This window comes from Peromyscus californicus, unplaced genomic scaffold (assembly GCF_007827085.1).
Source record: "Peromyscus californicus insignis strain IS unplaced genomic scaffold, ASM782708v3 Scaffold_9__1_contigs__length_137607984, whole genome shotgun sequence".
Taxonomy (NCBI): Eukaryota; Metazoa; Chordata; class Mammalia; order Rodentia; family Cricetidae; genus Peromyscus; species Peromyscus californicus.
Window position 1 is genome coordinate 47,189,704 of NW_026294617.1, and position 20,913 is coordinate 47,210,616.

Below are 20,913 nucleotides of genomic sequence, written 5' to 3' on the forward strand. Positions count from 1 at the left end.
CAAACGCATTAGGTGGTAAATCCTAGAGCTGTTACTAAAAGATAATGGGTACAGGTAGAAGCCAGCAGAAGCTAAGGATTGCCTCAAAGAGCTTGTTTGTCTGAGTTCACTGTAGCCCCAACTAGCAATCTCAGGCCAGCAAGGCCATTTTCTGGCCTTCATACCTGAAGGAGATCCTTGCCACAAGAATCTGTTTGCTGCAGACAGGAAAACATGGGCCCGGTGGCCCCGTCTAAGTCCGAGTTCCTCCAGTGATTTCAGCTTGTAGCCATCAACATACCAATGCAGCATAACTTGAGATGGCACTGAACACGGAGCATTAGCTGCACCAGTGTGTGGTTAAGAATGTCCTCCATGTCAAATGCTGTGGTTCACATCTGTAAGCCCAGCATTTTGCAGGCTAAGGCAAGAGGATCATTGCAAGTTAGAGGCCAGCCTCTAACTGCATGGTGAGTCTGAGGACAGCCTGGACTACAAGATTGGGACCTTATCTCAAAACAAACATACATAAAAAGATTATGCTTCATCTGTAATGCTTTTCATCAGAATCACGGTGGGAAAACAGATTTCATAGTATCTGCCTGTAATGTCAGCACTTGGGAAACTGAGAAGGCAGCGGTGAATTACAGGACAGCCTGGATGCTACTGACACCTTGACTCTAAATAGATAAATAAACAACCATGGTTAAACAACTTTGTCATTGTGTCTTTGTGACAAATTTAAGATTTCAGGCCCAGGGCAAATGTTCCTTTTGCCTGTTCTGTTCTCTGGGGGCCATGAAGGTCACAGGATGATAACTTTGTTGCCAGCTCCTAAGGAATTGGGTACAAATCTTAGCAAGCTCCCCACCCATACATTGCTTGAAATAATGTTAGCATAGCTTCAGGATAGAAGATTTCCAATGTCAAGTGAATGTGAGGCAATCCTGGTTTATCAGCAGAGCACAGACACTCAGAATAGTGAGGGGATGCCTGGCCTCTCATCCTCAGGTGTGCAGGGTTAATAGAAGACTAGGGAGAACTCTCTTGAAAAGGGCTGAGGGGTTGCTTTTAGTCCTACCCTTTTCCCTAGTATCTGCCCTTCACTTCAAACCTAGTAAAAAGTCAAGGTAAGACTGTGGCATTCACTAAATCCTTGGTTAATCTAAGAGGAACACTTTAGCACTGGTGGGTACTAAAGTGGAATTGCCAAAGGTCCTACCCAATTGTGACAACTAGAGGGCTAAACAAGCCTCTGCAGAGACATACTAAGAGTCACTGCTGTCCTGGGTGCTGAGGCAAGTGTATGTAATGAGCCTACAGTACTGGTCAGCCACTAGGTTGGGTAATGTTCAGGTGTGGTCCCCCCCACCCCAGTGGTACATTACCTGGAAAGGAATAGGTTTTCTATACCCCGATAATACGTTTCTCCACCCACAGAGTAAGCTAGATCAAGTCGGGTTGAAAAAGTAGAGCAGGTTTATTTGAGCAAGGCATCTCCCAGGTGGGTTCTCCAGTCCCAGAGATGGAGGCTGGAGAAGGCACACACCTGAACTAAAGCAGGGAGATTATATAGCTGGTAGTTGAGGGGTGATGACGTGTCTGCCATGAGCTGGGTTTGTGCCCAAGTGTGGTCAAAAGCTGAACACTTTAGGCAGGGACTTGGGCCGCTGGCAACTTCAGGGAAGGAGCTACCACAGCCGCCAAGAAGGCAGAACCGGGCTTTTGGTGCCTTTTCTTTGTTCAGAGACTCTCTAAGTGGGTGAGGTTTGGAAAGACAGGATTGGGGCTTCTCAGACCATGAAGGAGCAATGGAGCAATGGAGGTTCCAACCAAACACAAAGAATTCTGGAGTCTCTAATTAGCCATAGAATATTCCCTGGAGAAAAGATTCTTTTTATTTATTTATTTATTTATTTATTTATTTATTATTTATTTTGGGTTTTTTGAGACAGGGTTTCTCTGTGTAGTTTTGTGCCTGTCCTGGATCTCACTCTGTAGCCCAGGCTGGCCTCAAACTCACAGAGATCCTCCTGCCTCTGCCTCCCGAGTGCTGAGATTAAAGGCATGTGCCACCACTGCCTGGCAAGATTCTTTTTAAAGCATCATCTAGGTAAAGAGAATGTGGACTGGGCTTCCATGGTGACTATGAGCTTCCATGGTGACTGTGAGCTTCCATGGTGACTGTGAGTTTCTATGGTGACTGTGAGCTTCCATGGCAACTGTGAACTTCCATGGTGACTGTGAGCTTCCATGACAACTGTGAACTTCCATGGTGACTGTGAGCTTCCATGGCAACTGTGAGCTTCCATGGTGACTGTGAGCTTCCATGGTGACTGTGAGCTTTCATAAGGATTGTGAGCTTCCATGGCAACTGTGAGCTTCCATGGTGACTGTGAGCTTCCATGGCGACTGTGAGCTTCCATGGTGACTGAGCTTCCATGGCGACTGTGAACTTCCATGGCGACTGTGAGCTTCCATGGCGACTGTGAGCTTCCATGGCGACTGTGAGCTTCCATGGCGACTGTGAGCTTCCATGGCGACTGTGAGCTTCCATGGCGACTGTGAGCTTCCATGGCGACTGTGAGCTTCCATGGCGACTGTGAGCTTCCATGGCGACTGTGAGCTTCCATGGCGACTGTGAGCTTCCATGGTGACTGTGAGCTTCCATGGCGACTGTGAGCTTCCATGGTGACTGTGAGCTTCCATGGTGACTGTGAGCTTCCATAAGGACTGTGAGCTTCCATGGTGACTGTGAGCTTCCATGGTGACTGTGAGCTTCCATGGTGACTGTGAGCTTCCATGGCAACTGTGAACTTCCATGGCGACTATGAGCTTCCATGGTGACTGTGGGTTTTCATAAGGACTGTGAGCTCTCTACTTCACTTTCTACTCCGGCCTCCACACCAACACACAGATGGATAGCAATCGCAGTTAAGAAACAGTTGGGATTAGGGGAAGCTTACAGAGGAAGTCATTTGGAACAAAGCCAAACCCCTATCTTCCCCATGAGCCAGACACCCCTTCTAGCGGGCCTCGCTTGAGGTGTGGGGTAACTATAACTCCAAACAAAGTGCCAACGGAATTAACTTCTGACATGTAGTTTATGGAGGCCTTAGGATTTGGAGTTACCAAACAATGACTAGAAAAGTCATGAACCTGATGAAGGTTCATCTCCTCAGGAGGAAATCTTTCTCTACTAAGTAGGGTTTTCTTAGTAGTTTTTTTCCCCCTAGAACTTCATAGATGAGCACTGCATCTACATTACTCCCACCCTTCCCACTTCCCTCTCCAACCTCTCCCTTGCCCCTCCCAGATTAATATCTCTTCTTTAAATGTATGTAAATACATATAGTCTCCTGAATCTATTTACTTTTGCTCACATGCACATGGGTCTAGGGCTGACCACTTGGAATTATGGAATGGGTTTATGTGGGAACTCATCCCTGGAGAAAACTGATTCTCTCTCTCTCAGCAGCCAATGACCACATGGAGCTCTTCATGGAGGGGTGGGACCTCGTGGAATTTCTATCTGCATTGGCATATCAATCAGTATGGTTATTATGCCATTCTTGTTCAGGCAACTGTGTTGTTGAAAGTTCATGGGTGCCTTGTCCCTGTTATGTCTAGGGGGCACAATCTCACAGCTGACTTCCAGGACCGCTGACTCTTACAACCTTTCTGACCCCTCTTCAACAATTTCCCCCGAGCCTTAAGTGTGGGTGCCGCACTGCAGATGTATCCGTTGAGATGGGGGACCCCACAGTTACTACTTCTCTGCATTTTGACCAGTTGTGGATCTCTGTAATGGTCTTCACCTGTTGCAAAAAGAAGCTTTTTTTGATGAAGGGTAAGAACTACAGTTATATGTGGGTATAAGGATAAATATTTAGAAAACAGTTAGAAATTATATTGGTTTCGGAAAATGGCAGTAGGTTCTCCTCTGGGTCTATGACCTCTCCAGTCACTGGTAGTTGGATAGGTTTCCAGGACCAGGCATGCATTTCTTCCATTAAGTGGGACTTAAGTCCAATTAGACAGCTGTTGGTTGCTTCCAAGATAAAAGTGCCACCATTGCACCATTGTGAATTTCTTTCCAGTTCAGTCATTCGTGTGGTTCCTAGGCTTTAGAGCTGGGTAGAACTACCAATTGCTCCTCTCCCTTGGTAGCTTGTATAACATATTCTGATACTGTAAGAGCCAGTCCTTAGGAAGGCAGCTTCCAGGTCAGTTTCAGCTCTATTCCTCCAAGTCCTATGTCCGAAGTGTGTGATGTCTTTAGCAATAGGCTCTTATCTTAAAATTCTGGGAGGCAACCAAGGGTAACCACATTAGCTCATATTGTTTTGTGGGTCTCTTAGACTCCCTTGACCAACAGTTCAAGAAGAATCTCCTCATGCCTGGTACTGAGGTTTTTGTTACACAGTCTATGGCTTGTGGCAGAAAGTAATTTAAACTATATAACTGTAGCCGGATTGTTTCTCTAGTCCTGCCAGGCCTCTGCAGTTCCGTGGCCCACTTATAAAATAATCACTCAGAAGCTTACATTAATTATAACTGCTTGGCCATTAGCTCAGGCTTATTACTGACTAGCTCTTACACTTAATTTAACACATACTTCTTATTTATGTTTAGCCATGTGGCTTGTTATCTTTTCTCAGTTCTGCCTTGTCATCTTGCTTCCTCTGTGTCTGGCTGGCGACTCCTGACTCCACCTTTCCTCTTCCCAGAATTCTCCTTGTTTGCTTACCCCACCTATACTTCCTGTCTGGCTTCTGACCAATCAGCATTTAATTTATCAACCAATCAGAGCAACACATATTCACAGCATAAAGAAAGACACCCCTGTTGCTTGAGTTTTCCTGCCTGGCCCACAGTCAGGACAAATCTCTCTCACCCGCCAGTCCCACAGCCGCTCAGACCCGACCAAGTAAACACAGAGACTTATATTGGTTACAAACTGTATGGCCGTGGCAGGCTTCTTGCTAACTGTTCTTACAGCTTAAATTAATCCATTTCCATTAATCTATACCTTGTCACATGGCTCGTGGCTTACCGGCATCTTCACATGCTGTTTGTCATCATGGCGGCTGGCAGTGTCTCTCTCACCCAGCTTCCGGTTCTCTCAATTCTCCTCTCTGTTAGTCCCGCCTATACTTCCTGCCTGGCCACTGACCAATCAGTGATTTATTCATTGACCAATCAGCAACACATTTGACATACAGACCATCCCACAGCACTTCCCCTTTTCTTTTCTTAAAAAGGAAGGTTTTAACCTTTACACATCTCCAAAGTCAGCTTGGTATATTTGGGAATTTGGGCGTAGCTTTTCTTACTACTTCCTGCTGGAGGGGGGCGCTGTATCTTATGGGGACACAAAGAATATTTTAGGGTTATGGAGTAGTCCATGAGGGTGTATCATCTGAGCCAGTTGCCTTGAAACGGTTCTGGATGTTGGATCATCTGGGCCATGGTGTCATCGGAGACCTTTCAGGTGGGCTTGGCTGGTCAAACCTGATGTGTCTTAATCTGGAACAAATCCATAGTCTTTGGCTTTCTGTGGGAACAAAAGCAGAGTCTCCTTTCCAAAGCAACATATCCTTATATCCAAATTTTGAAGTCAAGGTATCTTTAAAATATACATATTGGCATAACTCAACAGCTTTTACAATCAAATGTTTTTCTGCAGTTAAAAATCCCAAAGACAACACAATCCAGATTCTCTGTGTAATATTCATCTTCACGTGGCTTATTTTTTATATTAATTTTACTGTCTCTTTAAAGACTTTATTTTTTAAAACTATGTATTTGTTTCTATAACTGTATATATCACCTTTTTAATCTCTTTCAAGCCTACGTATATTTTACACACATTGTAAACTATTACATTTGAATCTGTCTTATTGTGAATCTATTGCCTTAAACTGCAGCAGCTGTGGCTGCTGACTCCGCCCATCTCAGCTTCCCAACATGGCGGCGGTATGCTTACCGCCAGCTCTGGGAGCCATTGTGGGTCTATGCTTTTATCCAAGCAGCATGTAGCCCAGAAACCTCTTTTTTTTTGTTTTGTACTAGTAAAGGTTAAATCCACCAAACATCTTAATGTGCCACTTGTAGAGGCCTCATTCCCGCCATACTGCAGGTCAAGCGCGCACACTAGGAACCCGCCAGTAGCTCAAACCGGCAGCTGCCGCTCATTTGAGACAGACAATTAGGAAGCTGTTTTTAGCTCCGTTTTAGAATCTTTTTTCTCAGTTTTTAGGTGGAAACTCTTGCCCCACATTGGGCGCCATTTGTTGCTTGAGTTTTCCTGCCTGGCCCACAGTCAGGACAAATCTCTCTCACCCGCCAGTCCCACAGACGCTCAGACCCGACCAAGTAAACACAGAGACTTATATTGGTTTCAAACTGTATGGCCGTGGCAGGCTTCTTGCTAACTGTTCTTACAGCTTAAATTAATCCATTTTTATTAATCTATACCTTGCCATGTGGCTTGTGGCTTACCGGTACTTTACATCTTCCTTGTCCTGATGGCGGCTGGCAGTGTTTCTCTCACCCAGCTTCCTGTTCTCTCAATTCTCCTCTCTGTTAGTCCCGCCTATACTTCCTGCCTGGCCACTGACCAATCAGTGATTTATTCATTGACCAATCAGCAACACATTTGACATACAGACCATCCCACAGCACACCCCACAGCATATAACTATGTATACACACACATATATATATATATATATATATATATATATATATATATATATATATATATAGCCTTTCTCTCTCCTCTTCTCTCTTTTACTATGTAGGTTTTAAAGGGACAATTGAAGAACAAAATCAACTTGCTATATAATTGGTATGTTCTTGTTCAAATTACCAGTTACTGTGTTGAAAACAAGTCACAGTTTCAACCACCTGCCAATGAACAATTGGAAGTCTATTGCCCTTAAACAAAAAGATGTTTGTTAGAGCCAGACAATGTTGGCAGAGATGGGTCCCGTCTTGTGATGGCTTCATCACCACACACTGCCATTCCTCCCTCCTCCCCTGCAGCCTCCCCCCCCCCAGAGTAAAGCACAGTCTATTTGCTTTTCCATATAGAGCAGCTCAGCATTTCTTGAATTAGCTCCTAGCTTCCTTACTCACAGAATCAAGCTGTTTTCACTAAAACAAATGCAGTTCCTTCTCTAATCACAATTCTAGTGTAGAAGAGATGCTGTGTTTTCTTAATAGTGGCAAAAAAAGATACCCTTGGCAGTTTGTATGTTTATAAATATAACTCTCCTTTTCAGTAAACATTGTGTAACTGTCAGAGCATTGAAACTCCCATGAACCATGCAATTACTTGGCTACAGCATGTTTCAGCAGCCTCACACTCACTCACAGCTTCGGAATTCTCGTGCATGTCTGCTCCACCCCACTATAAAACCGATGGAGCAAATAATGCCGAGTTAAAAGCAAGACTGTTGGCAATGGCGTGGTAACACGTCTAGCAGGACAACAGTCTGGATGTCATGAACTGGGAAGCTTTCTACTATTTAAAGCCGAGCAGAGGGCCGGGCCGTGGTGGGGCATGCCTTTAATCCCAGCACTCGGGAGGCAGAAGCAGGAGGATCTCTGTGAGTCAAGGCCAGCCTGGTCTACAAAGTGAGTTCCAGGACAGGCTCCAAAACTACACAGAGAAACTGTCTCAGGAAAAGAAGAAAAAAAAAATCTGTGCAGAGACCGGATGTTCTGCTATGTGAGAAATGAGTGACAGGGTTTTCTACAGCTCATGTTCACAGACTATGTGGAATGACATCATTTTCCAATAGCAAGGTATTTGCCATGGGGGTGGAGAAAACATTTCTAAGTCTGACTGAAAGATCTCAGAATAGGTCTAACAAGATGGCTTAATGGGTAAGTGCTGCAAGCTGCAGAAATATACCAAGTAGGATTTCAGCTGACTATGACAAGCTAATACCTGGAAGAAGCCGAGGGCCTTCCAGAGGTCAAGCTGAGGCTCAAGGAGTCTTGGTGATATTTGGCTTTTGATTATCAGCCGTTTTCTGCTATGAGTTTCTTGTGTGCTATTGTAGCTTTTTCATCATTTATTGGGCACCATTTCCTCTCTACTAAAGGAATATTTCGATAACCTGTGCACTGACAGCTCTGCTCAGCCAGAACCCCAGTTCAAGCCTCCCTGTAATTATCGTCATTGGCAGCATCTGGCCAGGTCCATCCCCAGATGGAGGAAAGTACCTTATCAGAGATACCTCTGTACTCTCTAAGAACAGACTTAAGCATCCAGACTCCCCGTTTAAGAAGGCCTGGTGGATGTACCAATTAAGCTTAACTTCCTCCTTTCCCAAATCTTACCTCTAGTTCCAGATCTCCCTTTAACTATCACCAGAGGCATCTAGCTGTACACAGGTTGCCTAGCGACCGAGCACACTTTTCCCCCACCCTGCAGAAAAACGGCAGATAGCTTGGACAGATAGAAGCCACAGGAAAAAAGAAGGCAGTTTTATTTTCTCCCATTGACCTAGCAACTTACAGATTCTTAACATTTTCTACCAATCATGTTTAAGACTATAGTTGAGCACATAAGATCCCTCTTCTTAGATATTACCTGAATTTAGCCTTTAGTTAATTCATTTCCCCATTGGTCACTTCCCTTTTGGGTTGCAAATAATTAACAATTACTGCCCCTCTATGTGATTCTTATCACTCCTCCATTTGACACTGGAAGCCTAGTGGTCACTGCCTGAGGAAAATTCTTACCTAACTTTATGACCACACAAGAATTCAAGCCTGGTGACCTTGCTCGACCAAGGGACTGCTATTGCTTGGGTTTATAAGTGGACTTCAGAGAGACTTAAGGGACGGAGAGACAGAGAACAGGGAGGAATAAGGAGGATTTTGCCAGAGAGTACGTGTGGACGAGATGGAGATGAGGAAGAGTCAGATGGGGAAGTACTAGTTGGGTAAGAACGAGATGAAAAGGACCCAGATGAGGCAGATTTAAGACGAGAGAATTAAGATAGAACTTAGAGGGATCAGTAGATAAATATAGAGAGAAATCAGGCAAGAGGGGAGCTAGACATGAGAGCAGAGCTGAAGGTGTGTGGAGAGAGAACGTCACAAAATAATAAAGTATATATGCTTAGGAGTTTCATGTACATAGATTCATTTCATATCATCAAAGATTATCAGCTGGTTGTAGATTCTTCCTGGACCCTGGGAGAGTACTATCGAGGGGCTGGACCCCCAAAGTCTCTGATAGGTAAGTGTGGTTGCTATCAAACCGGATGCCCTGAGTTTGATCCCTGGAATCCACCTGGTAGAAAGAGAGAACCAGACCCCAAAGTGGTGCTCTGACCTCCCCATGTGCTTCCTGACATACCAACCACCCCAATACATTTAAAAAAATTAAATCCCAAAACATTTTTAAAATTCCCAATGCTACCATAAATCTTCAAAATATTTCTCAGCACATTTTAATAATTTCAGTGTCTAAAATATACATCAGTAACTTGTAATTACCAGGTAAGCAAAATTTAGCTTTGTGTCATCCTTCTAAATTGTAATTCATCTGAAGATTCAGCAATTAATACTGTTTAAATCATTCTGGACTCTTTTTAGGAGGGGGGTTTGAGACAGGATTTCTTTGTATAGCCTTGGCTCTCCTAGAACTAACTCTGTAGAGCAGGCTGGCCTCAAACTCACAGAAATCTGCCTGTCTCTGCCCCCCCAAGTGCTGAGATTAAAGGCGTGCACCATCACCACCTAACCATTCTGGACTCTTCCTTGGAAATTGTGTTTAGAGTTAGTCCACAAACCAGACCTCCAAATAAAAATAAATAAAATAAAAAGTCATTAATTTCATGGGTCTATTTATAATTGTTAGACATAAAGCAGATTCTAAGGGCTAGAGATATGGCTCAGAGGTTAAGAGCACTTATTAATCTTGTGGAGGACCCAGACTCAGTTCCCAGCACCCACTGGGTGGCTTACTAAAATTCAAGAGAATCTGACACTCTCTTCTGTGTGCACAGTATGCATGTAAATCCACACAGACACACTGACAACATTAAATAAGGAAATATTTTTAATAACAGATTATAAGATTACAGGTTATGCTGAGTGGTGGTGTCACATGCCTTTGATTCCAGCACTCGGGAGGCAGAGGCAGGAGGATCTCTGTGAGTTCAAGGCCAGCCTGGTCTACAGAGCGAGTTCCAGGACAGCCATGCCTACATAAAGAAACCCTGTCTCAAAAACAAAAACAAAACAATACAGGTTATAAGGAGAACCCAGGTCTACTCAACATTACATATCGAAAAGTCTCTAGAATCAAGACAATTGGTTACTAGTGCAAGAATAAACTACTGAAATAAAAGAGCGCAAATTAGCAAGCTACAGGCCATAGTTATTCGTTTTTGTAAACAAAGTGGTATTGGAACACCCATGCCTTTACTGACTGTTTATGGCAACATTTGTCCCTTAACAGCACAGATTGTATGACTGTCCCACCCAGCTACATCCGCACTGGCACACCTTCCTTAAGTGGCCTAAATATAGTAAATAAATAGGCTTGCAAGCCGTACAGTCTCTGGTCTGGAGTGACTTCAAGGATATAAAAAACACAGATAAAAAGAAGTCCCATAACATGTTCTTTTAAATAGGAAAGAAGAGGCACTTTCTAAAAAATTATTTATTTTATGTGCATTGGTGTTTTGCCTGCGCGTGCGCGCGCGTATATGTGTGTGTGTGTGTGTGTGTGTGTGTGTGTGTGTGTGTGTGTGTGTGTGTGAGAGAGAGAGAGACAGAGAGACAGAGAGAGAGAGACAGAGAGAGAGAGAGAGATCCCCTAGAACGGGACTTACAGAGAGTTGTGGGGCTGGGAATTGAACCGGGGTCCTCTGGAAGAGCAGCAAGTGCTCCTAACTGCTGAGCCATCTCTCCAGCCCCTAGTATAGAATTTCTAATTTGTAAAAAAAGAAACAGGAAATGGACTGAGGACGGATGATGAGACAGAGATGAATGAGACATTTGTATAACAGTGATAATGAAGCAAAAGAACAGAACCAACGTGGATCCTTACAAGACAATTTGGAAAAGTTAGATTTGAAGGAGCTGGGACTATGAACAGCAGTCTTAGCTTGGGTCCCTGGTTGAGCTGGATTTGTATATGTTAACTGAAGCTGGAGCCATAAAGCATGAAGAGCTTGGAATGCCACTCAGTGTCCTACCGTTTGTTAGTGGTCAGTCCTCTGCCCCAAGTCCACACGTGGGCCGTGGAGTGAAACCGTCATGTGATGGGTAATAGGCGGACTCGAGACTCAGCTGGGTAGAGTTTCAGTGAGGGACTGTCTGGGTTGGACTGCCAGCATACGTGTGGGGGATTATGCCTGTGGGGGATTTTCTTAATTAGGTTAATTGAGATGGGAAAATCAACCCGAAATGTGGGTGACGTGACAGCATTCCATCGGCTGCCCCCTGGACCGGACGCAAAGGAGCCTGGGGTGCCGTTCTTTGCTTTTGACTAAGATGCAGTCTGCCAAGATTCCTCCTTAAGTTCCCGGTGCCCTCCATTTCCCCGCCATGATGGACTACAATCTTGAACTATGAGCTAAGACACCTTTTCTCCCCTAAGTTGCTTCTCGTTGGGATAGTTTACCACAGCAACTGGGAGAAAAGAAACAAACAAACAAAAGAAAAGAAAAAAAAACAAAACCTAAGACACATCACCAAGTGAAGTCTATCCACCCACTCATCATCCCAGACTTGCGCTGGAAGCTTGTTAAAATAAACTTGTTACAAGACAGGTTAGTTCAGTTCAGTTTCAAATACACACGAGCAAAGCAAGGTCATGGTCTCTGTTTGCCATCAGCGCAGTAAAGTTGAACTTTATTTCTATTTTCATCCTTAAATCTTTTATTTAATTTTTGCTTTTTGGGGAGGGAGCCCACACGGGCCACAGCCCCCACGTGGAGGTCAGAGGAAAACACACAGGACTGGGTTCTCTTCTCCCGCCTTGTGCTACTTGGGGATTGATTAACCCAGGTCTTGAGGCTTGACAGCTGGGGCCTTTACCTGCCGAGCCGGCTCCCAGCCCTGTGGTTTCATCTTTACTACAATGGTAACTTTTTCCCCTTCACACACACACACACACACACACACACACACACACACACACACACACACACACACGAAGCAGTTGAAATGAAAGCATAAAATAAAAACTGTCTTCTAAAAGTGTTTTTTTTTTAATTTAAAAAGTAATGAGTATAGTGTCATTGGCTTTTAATTCTAGCACGTGGGAGGCAGAGGCAGGCTAATCTCCGAGTTCAAGGACAGCCTGGTCTATGAACTGAGTTCCAGAACAACCAGGTCTATGTAGAGAGAGCCTGTCTCAAGAAGGAAAGAAAAAGGAAGAAAGAAGGAAAAGAGGAAGAAAGAAAGAAAGAAAGAAAGAAAGAAAGAAAGAGAAATCACAATGAAACTTTTTTTCCTAAAAAAAGCCATCAGTACAGACAGGAGGGGACATTTTAATAGTCCTAATTCTTAGAGGCAACCACTGCTCATGGTGAGATGTACAGGAGGGTAGGCTGGGAGACGCTGAACGGAAAAGTTAGGGGCTAGCCTGGAAACACAGCAAGACCTTGCCCTAAGGGGAGGGGGCACAGCAAGATGACTTGGTGGGTAAGGTCCTTGCTGCCAAGCCTGATGGTGAGTTTGATTGTTGGAATCCACACGGTAGAAGTTGAGAACTAACTCCCACAAGTTATTCTCCGATCTCCACACAAGTGTTATGGCATGCAAGCATCCATCCACATACACTGACATGAAACACATAAATACAAAAAAGAATCTTGAAGCCGGGCGGTGGTGGTGCACGTCTTTAATCCCAGCACTTGGGAAGCAGAGGCAGGTGGATCTCTGTGAGTTTGAGGCCAGCCTGGTCTAAGTTCCAGGACTACACAGAGAAACCCTGTCTCAAAAAATAAATAAATAAATAATTAATTAATTAAAAAAATTTTAAAAGATGTTTTTGGGAAACAAACAAACAAACAAACCAACCTGTGATGCACATAGAAATTGCCTCTACTTAAGAGCTTTGGACAACGAAGGGAAAGTTGCAGTGCGGTCGAATGAATTTTTGTCCTCCCAGTCACGGGGGAGGTTAGCGGACACCAGCAGTCTCGTCCCCCTAGACTTAGTGTATTTCGTGCACCTATTTAAAGTCCTTGAACGCTGTTTTAAACCGGGAGTCCTATCTGACCAATCTGGTGGATGTGTAGCCACCGCTGAATCACATCTTGCTCACTAAAGTGTGATGTGAACATCTGTCTTCCCCAGCTCCTGGTGACATGAGCATAGACATCAGCAGAGGTCCACAAATCTCACTGAGCCCGTGTATCTACTATTTGTTTATTTACTATTCCTCGACTTCTGTTTATTTTGATTTTGTTGTTATTGTGGTTGTCGTCGTTGTTGTTTCAAGACAGTGTTTCTCGGTGTAGTCCTGGCTGTCCTGGAACTCGAACCAGGCTGGCCTCGAACTCAGAGATCCACCGGCCTCTGCCTGCCGAGTGCTGGGATTAAAGGCGTGTGACACCGCCACCTGGGTTATTCCTTGAACTTTAAACTGCAGCTCCTTGGTTTTTAAGTTCTTGGAACCAAGTCTCACTGTGTAACCCAGGATGGCCTCAAACGTATGACCCTCCTGCTTTCATTTTCTTGGTGCTAGAATTCAACCACTGACTGGCTGAAATTCCTGTAGCACAACCTCCATCCAACTTGGCGAACACTCCGAGAGTTCTGAAAATCCCCACGAGTTTCAGTTCCATTTGTGGCTTGTGTGATATCTGTTCCACCCTCATGTCATCCCAGAAGGCAGAGCTCAAGCCTGTGTCTAGACTCCGTAAAAAGCCGCTTCACCTCAAACATAACCTATTTCAAACCTTTACCAAAGCCTGGGGACCATATCGCTGGCATCTAGCATTCCCACTGCTTTCCTCTTGGCCTCCAGGACACCCTTTCTATAACACCAAATTCTTCCCATTGGTTGCTCAGGTAGTAGCTTTCTTTTTGTAAGCAGGGAGTTCTCAAAACACAGTCTCAAAGCCTGCAGCATCTGCTCCAACCAGAAGTGTGTGCAAACTCTTGGGTTGTTCCCAAACCCAGTGAGTCAGGAACTCTGGGGCATGGTGGGCAGTGATATATCTTCATGATCCAGAGAGGTTCTGACATGTACTAAGGTTCAAAGCCCCCTGCACTAACACCCAGACTGAAACTCTACCCCAGGGCTGTCCGACGTCAGCAGGCAGAGGTGATGATCGTCTTAAGCATCATGACCTGAGTTTGTTCCACAGGACCCACGTGGTAGAGAGTAAGAACCGACTCCCTGAGTGACGTGTGGGGCCCAACCATTGTGTTCTGACCCAGATGCCCACACCTCCTCACACTCACACCACACACATACAAAAATGAATCAATCAATCAAAAAATGCAATAAAAAATTTACCCCACATCTGCCCTTACAAAGGAGCCTTCCCAAAGAGGAATGTTAGCAACACCTACAAAGAGACTATGTCTCTAGCTTGCTTTGTTTCCTTTATCCATTTGCTTCTTGCTTTTCTTGTTCCTTCTCTCTGATCCAACATCTTCCCTTCCTTGCTATTAGATACAGAGGTGGAGTCAGTGCCTAGCCATCCCCGTAGCCACACCCTGATCGACTGAGTTGCCAAGCCACTCTCAGTACCCTGGGTGGGCCCAGCCTGTGGGTACCTGATAGGACAGTCAGGACTGCACATGTCACAACATGTGAGGATGGCAAGTGTGGTTTGAACTAGCAAACACCGGATGCTAAGATGATGAGATGAATAAAGACAGCCCCACATCTGTAGACTTTGACTCTCCTTAGAGAAGAAGGAAAGAGCTAGGAAAACCCACCACGGATGCTCGCAGACTCTGGTCATGGATAAATTCTCCATTCCACAAAAGATACTCCACTCCATGGAACCTTCAGCTTTCTCAAGATTGGAGCTAGGCCTGGGACTCCTTAGGGCTAAGGTCCCCTCAAAGCACAGCAGATTTTGCATGCGATCGGACCTGCTCTCTGCTACCACCCAAGGCCTCTCTTCCTCAAAGTCCTTCTGCCCCTTGGTGGCTGCAGAGTCAGGTTCAGCTTCTTATTTCCTGGGCTTTCTTTCTCTTACAATATTGTAAGGACTCCAACTTCCTCTCAAACTTTCTTTCCAGCTGAGACCTTTGGACTTCTATTTCCAAGAAAGCAAAACCATCTTTTCTGAAAGCTTTCCTCTACTTCCAGGAAGTGGGCTTCACCCAGAGGAGCCCAGTCTCCTGGAAGCTCTTTTCAGAACACATGCTACTCTTCCTGCCATACCCAAGTGACCCAGTCCCACAGTGTGGACACAGATGCTACCCAGCAATTTGACTGTGTTCCTTAGCTCTTACCACCAGCAACACCTCCGCCCTAAACTTTCTCCATGATGAACTGCGGCCACAGGGAGTGACCACATAAGGCCTTGCTCTCTTGCAGGAATTCTAAAGAGAACAATACCTCTGTAAGCCAAGGGAGCCTGGCCCTGATGCTGATCCGACTGTTCAACAGGGGTCCTAGGTGTTGCTTGAAATGAGGCCTAGCTGGGTGGTGATGGTGCATGTCTTTAATCCCAGCATTTGGGAGGCAGAGGCAGGTGGATCTCTGTGAGTTCAAGGCCAGCCCGGTCTACAGAGCTAGTTCCAGGACAGCCAGAGCTGTTATACGGTGAAACCTTGTCTCAAAAAAAAAAAAAAAAAAAAAGAAAGAAAAAGAAATAAAGAAAGAATGCCTCAACAAGCCCTGGGTTCACTCCCCAAGACACACATTCGTCCGTTACACAAGTCTCAAGTCGCTCATTCACCAGGCACTATAGCTTCTATTCTATTTAAATCTGTTTCCTTCCCTTCCTCTTTCATACACCCAGGCAGCAAGGCCTGTTTCCTTTTTTAGCCCCAAACAGTTAACAGCATGTATGCCATCAACAACATAAATGGATTCCCCAGGTGGTGGTGGTGGTGGCGGCGGCGGCGGCGGCGGCGGCGGCACATGCCTTTAATCCCAGCACTCGGGAGGCAGAGGTAGGCGGATCTCTGTGAGTTCGAGGCCAGTCTGGTCTACAGAGCGAGATCCAGGAAAGGCACCAAAACTACACGGAGAAAGTGATGGTTATGATAAACAGCACTGGTGGTGGCGCTGGTTACCGGCAGAAAAGTCACGGGCCACGGCCACAACTACCAGAGTTACAAAGAACTTTCTTTATTAGAAAGAAAGAGGGGATAGGAGGGAGGAGAGCCAGGCCTGGAGAGAAAGGAAGATGGCGGGAGCAGAGAGAGAGCACACAGAGAGAGTGGGGGTCCCTTGTTTTTCCTCACCCAACAAACGGGAACATCCATCTCTGAATCCTTTCCAATCCTGAGGACCTGCTCTGCCAGGCTCTGTGGACCCTGGAAGTTCTTTAAAAATCAGTGAGGGTTCAAATGTGTAAGGACTGCTGCACATTTGCACTGGCACACACAAAGCAGCTATCTTGTGATTACTTTTAAAAACTCTTCGTTTAGAGAATGAAGAGCCATCAGAGGTCAGGGAGGGTGGAGGTCTGTGTCTCCCTTCTTCCCACCTTCACTTTGTGTACTCCCTTCTCCACCCTGTTCATTCGATTCAAGAAAAGAACAGATACACGGTGTATTTCAAGGCTAGGAAACAAGGCGGGGAGGTGCTGGAGAGGTCGGTACTCACGGCCTGACAGTGACCACAGAAAGCTCTTTAATCCATCCTTTCAAGATCGTACTGACCTGCTCAGCCCGTAGTCACTAAGCAAAAATTGCTTTAGTCATCCTAAGGAAGATGGGTTACGTGAATGCTCTACTTTATATTGCATAGTGACTCTACATGAAAGCGATGCTAATAAATGATCCAGTCTAAGAAGAAAGAAAAGGGACAATCTTCCCCCTGAAAAGAGCTGAAGAAAACTTAGTCAGTGTTAGACACTTTTCATCCTGAAATTCTGCTGCTGTGTTGAAGTTTAAAACAGAGCTTCAAACCAAAATGATTGCTCCAATTAAGGTTCTCGTTAGGAAGAGGGTTTTGCAGTTCAAAGTCCTTCTAATAACTGGCGGCCACGTTAATGTTAGCCATCATTGCTGACCTATTAAGACGTCGCATACATTGTGGGCGAAGCAGAGCCTGTGCTACAGTCATCTTTTCCATGCAGCTATGTGTTTTTCAGTTTGAGAAAAGCTATCATGAAAGTAAATCCACACACACACACACACACACACACACACACACACACGCATGCATGTACACACATGCGCACACGCGTGTGCACACAACACACATCTCCCCTGTATATAATCTAAATCCATACAGCCGTTGTTATTTTTGTTTCTGTGTTTCTTTCCCTTCTGTAAAAAAATCTATTGTTTTCTTAAAAAAGAAATATTTAAATAATTTGTTATTATTATTTTAGTGTAATTTAACCTGTTTTTGTTTTGTTTTGACACAAGGTTTCTCTGTGTAGCCCTGGCTGGCCTCTCCTTAAGATCCACCTATCTCTGCCTCCCAAGTGCTGGGATTAAAGGCGTGTACCGTGACACTTTGCCTATTTTATTATTTTAAATAATTGTGTGTGTGTGTGTGTGTGTGTGTGTGTGTGTGTGTGTGTGTGTGCATGCAGGCGAACATGGAAGCCAGAGGTATCAGATCACCTGGAACAGGCAGTTGTAAGGCAGCAGATGTGGGTGCTGGGTACTGAACTTGGTCCTTTGAAAGACCAATTAAGAGCTCTTAACTGCTAAGTCATCTCTCTAATCCCAAGTGAAATATATATATATATATATATATATATATATATATAATGTGTGTACATATATGTAGATATATAGACATATGTATGTATGTGTGTGTGCATATATATTTTTTCTGAGACGGGGTTTCTCCATGTAACAGCCCTGGCTGTCCTGGAACTCACTCTGGAGACCAGGCTGGCTTTGAACTCACAGAGATCCACCTGCCTCTACCTCCCGAGTGCTGGGATTAAAGGCGTGTGCCACCACTGCTTGGCTCTTATTCTATTCACACTCCTCCTAATATAGGAAGGGATACAGGCAGGGGTCCGGGTTTGATGGCCTGAGAGACACAGAAGCACGCCAGTTTTAGGAGTGGGAGGTGACGAAGAAGAGTGACCAGAGAAGAAGCAGTGAGGGTGGAGGACAGTTAAAGTGAGTTTCTGCTCCAGCAGCATCTCAACTTTCACTGCGTTCCTTGTAGAAGAATGGACTTTTTTCACCTCTACCGCAAGAGACTCCAAGGTTGTCTCCACAGAGAGCCACTGAAGGTTCTGCCTCCTGAGGTCCTTGGGCTCAGAGCTCTGTCTTTCAGGAGGTGGGGTCACCAGTCCTTGGTCTGACAGGTGAAATGGAAAAGCTGAGTCAAGTGTAGCAGCACACTCCTACAGTCTCAGTACTCATGAGCTGGACAGAGGAGGGTCAAGTTCATGTAGCCCGGGATTCATGAGACCCTGCCTCAAAAGAAGAAGAGGTAGAAGAGGGAGAGGAGGAGACGGAGGGAGAGGAGGAGGAAGAAGATGGGAAGAGGAGAAGGAGGAGGAGATGGAAGAGGAGGAGGAGGAAGAGGAGGAGGGTGTGTAAGTAGGAAGAAAAGGAAAAGCCGCCTCACCCAAAAGGGGGCTGGGGATTGGTTTTAACCCATGAGCGGTGAATGACAGAACACGCCAGCACTTCCTAGCCCAGCGCTGACCGGCAAGGACTCTCAAAAGGTAGATTGCTGGGATCGCACCCTAGAAGGAACCCAAGAGGGGGCCCTCTTGGTTAACGTACTGCCCGTGGACAGTGTTTGGCCTCGAAGGCTCCCTTCAACTTTGTGCCCCACTCAAGTCTAGCGGGCAGCGTTTCTCAGTGGACAGCAGTAACTGTTCTGCGACACTGAAGGCCAGGGAACCGCAGAGGCAGCGAGGACTCCTCACTGATTAGACAAGGTGCTTTCTTGCCACAGGGGCAGCCACAGCGAATGTGCAGAGCCGCCTGTTAGAATGGGAGGAAGGAGTGCTCTTTAAAGTCCTTTCTAGTTTGGGGCTGGGGTGATGGCTCAGGGCTAAGAGCACTGTCTGCCCTCTCAGAGGACCTGGGTTCCATTCCCAGCACTCATATGATGGGTCACATGTTACTCCAATTCCAGGGTGCTGATGCCCTCTTCAGACCTGTGCAGGCACCAGGCTTACATGTGGTGCACAGACATAATACATACAGGCAAAAAAAAAAAAAAAAAAAAAAAGTCATTTGTTTTGTATGCAAGCGGATCTTGAAGTAGGTGAGAGTGTCTTAAGGTCTCAGGTACTTCCTATTGTCACGTAACAAATAACCTACCTGAACAGTCAGTATCTATGACAAATCTTGGCGTAGGATTAGAGGGGAAGCCTGCTGCTGAAGTGAGTTCACTCTTTGTATTTTATCACCAGGAAATGCCACTCCCTGTTTAAAAGGAAGAAGAAGAAGGGAGACAGACAGACAGAGACAGAGACAGAGAGAGAGAGGGGGGGGGGAGGGAGGGAGGGAGGGAGGGAGAGAGAGAGAACTCTGAAGAGAGCCTTGTGTGGCCGCGCAGCCGCAGCCGATGTTAACAGTTCTCCGCTCTCTGCCTTCCTTCTCTTGCCTTTCCCACCTAAGGGTTCCGAAGATACAGAGGAACGCAGAACATTTCAAGCAGCTCTAAGAAGGTCCATTCTTGGTCATTCCTAAGCAGTGAGCTGCTGGGACTGCGTGATAAAGGGCCTGTATTAGCATTTTCAAAATGGAACTCTCAAACTCCCGCTGGAGTTAACTTCTCCCCTGGCTTAGCCAGAACAAAAACGGCTCGACCAGTGTTTATTCCGTCTTGCAAGTCACACTCTATCCTTGAGGGAAGCCAAGGCAGGAACTCATGGAGGGAGTCTGAAGCAAAACCAGAGAGGAGGGCTGCTTACTGGCTTGCTGGCTAGTGCTCAGCCAGCTTGCTCATACAGCCCAGGGCCACCTGCCCAGGTGTGGCACCACCCACAGTGTGCTGGGCCCTCCCATATCAACCACCAATCAAAACCTGCCCCCACAGACATGCCCATAGGCCATCTGATAGAAGCAATTCCTCAAGAGAGGTTCCCTTTTCTCAGGTCTGTCAACTTGAAACCAAGATTGGGTATCAGAGTTCTGTACCTAAGTCATCAGAAAACTAAGCGCTGAAAAGTGCAGGAAGAAGCTGGACCCTGAAGAGAGATGGAGGTGGTTTGAGGTGGGGGATGCTCTTATCGTAATAAATGCAGAGCAGGAGGCAGAGCCCTGCAGGCTCCACCTGCTTCTTCAGACCATGATAATGATAATGCACACTCATTGGCCTATGCTTGGAGTTACAACTGTACCAGCTGAAGATGAACGTGATCAGCGCCCCGAAAGCAGGAATCGACTTGGTCTTATTTTACCAATGGATATTCCTAAGACCTAAGGACCAACACAACATTTGGTAAATAGAAGGTGCTTCGGAAACACTGTAGCTTAATTAACTGATTATTTCATAAATTGTGTGTTATGTCAAAGTGCGTCTTACTGGCATAGTCTATGTAGAAGACAGTAATTGTAAATAAAAACTTTCTTTTTAATGTCTTTTTGTACATAGCACACACTGAGCAAGAGATCTACCACAGACGTACATGCCCAGCTAGACAATAATTCTATATTGCATTTGCTTGCTTATAATTTTTCATGTAATAGTTACACTTTAGAGCATACTTTAGATACATACCAACCTTCATGATAATGCTAGTTCTATTCACCAAAAGATGACTTTATGGGGGTATTTTGTTTGTTTGTTTGTTCCCCAAGCTTTGAGGGAGGGAC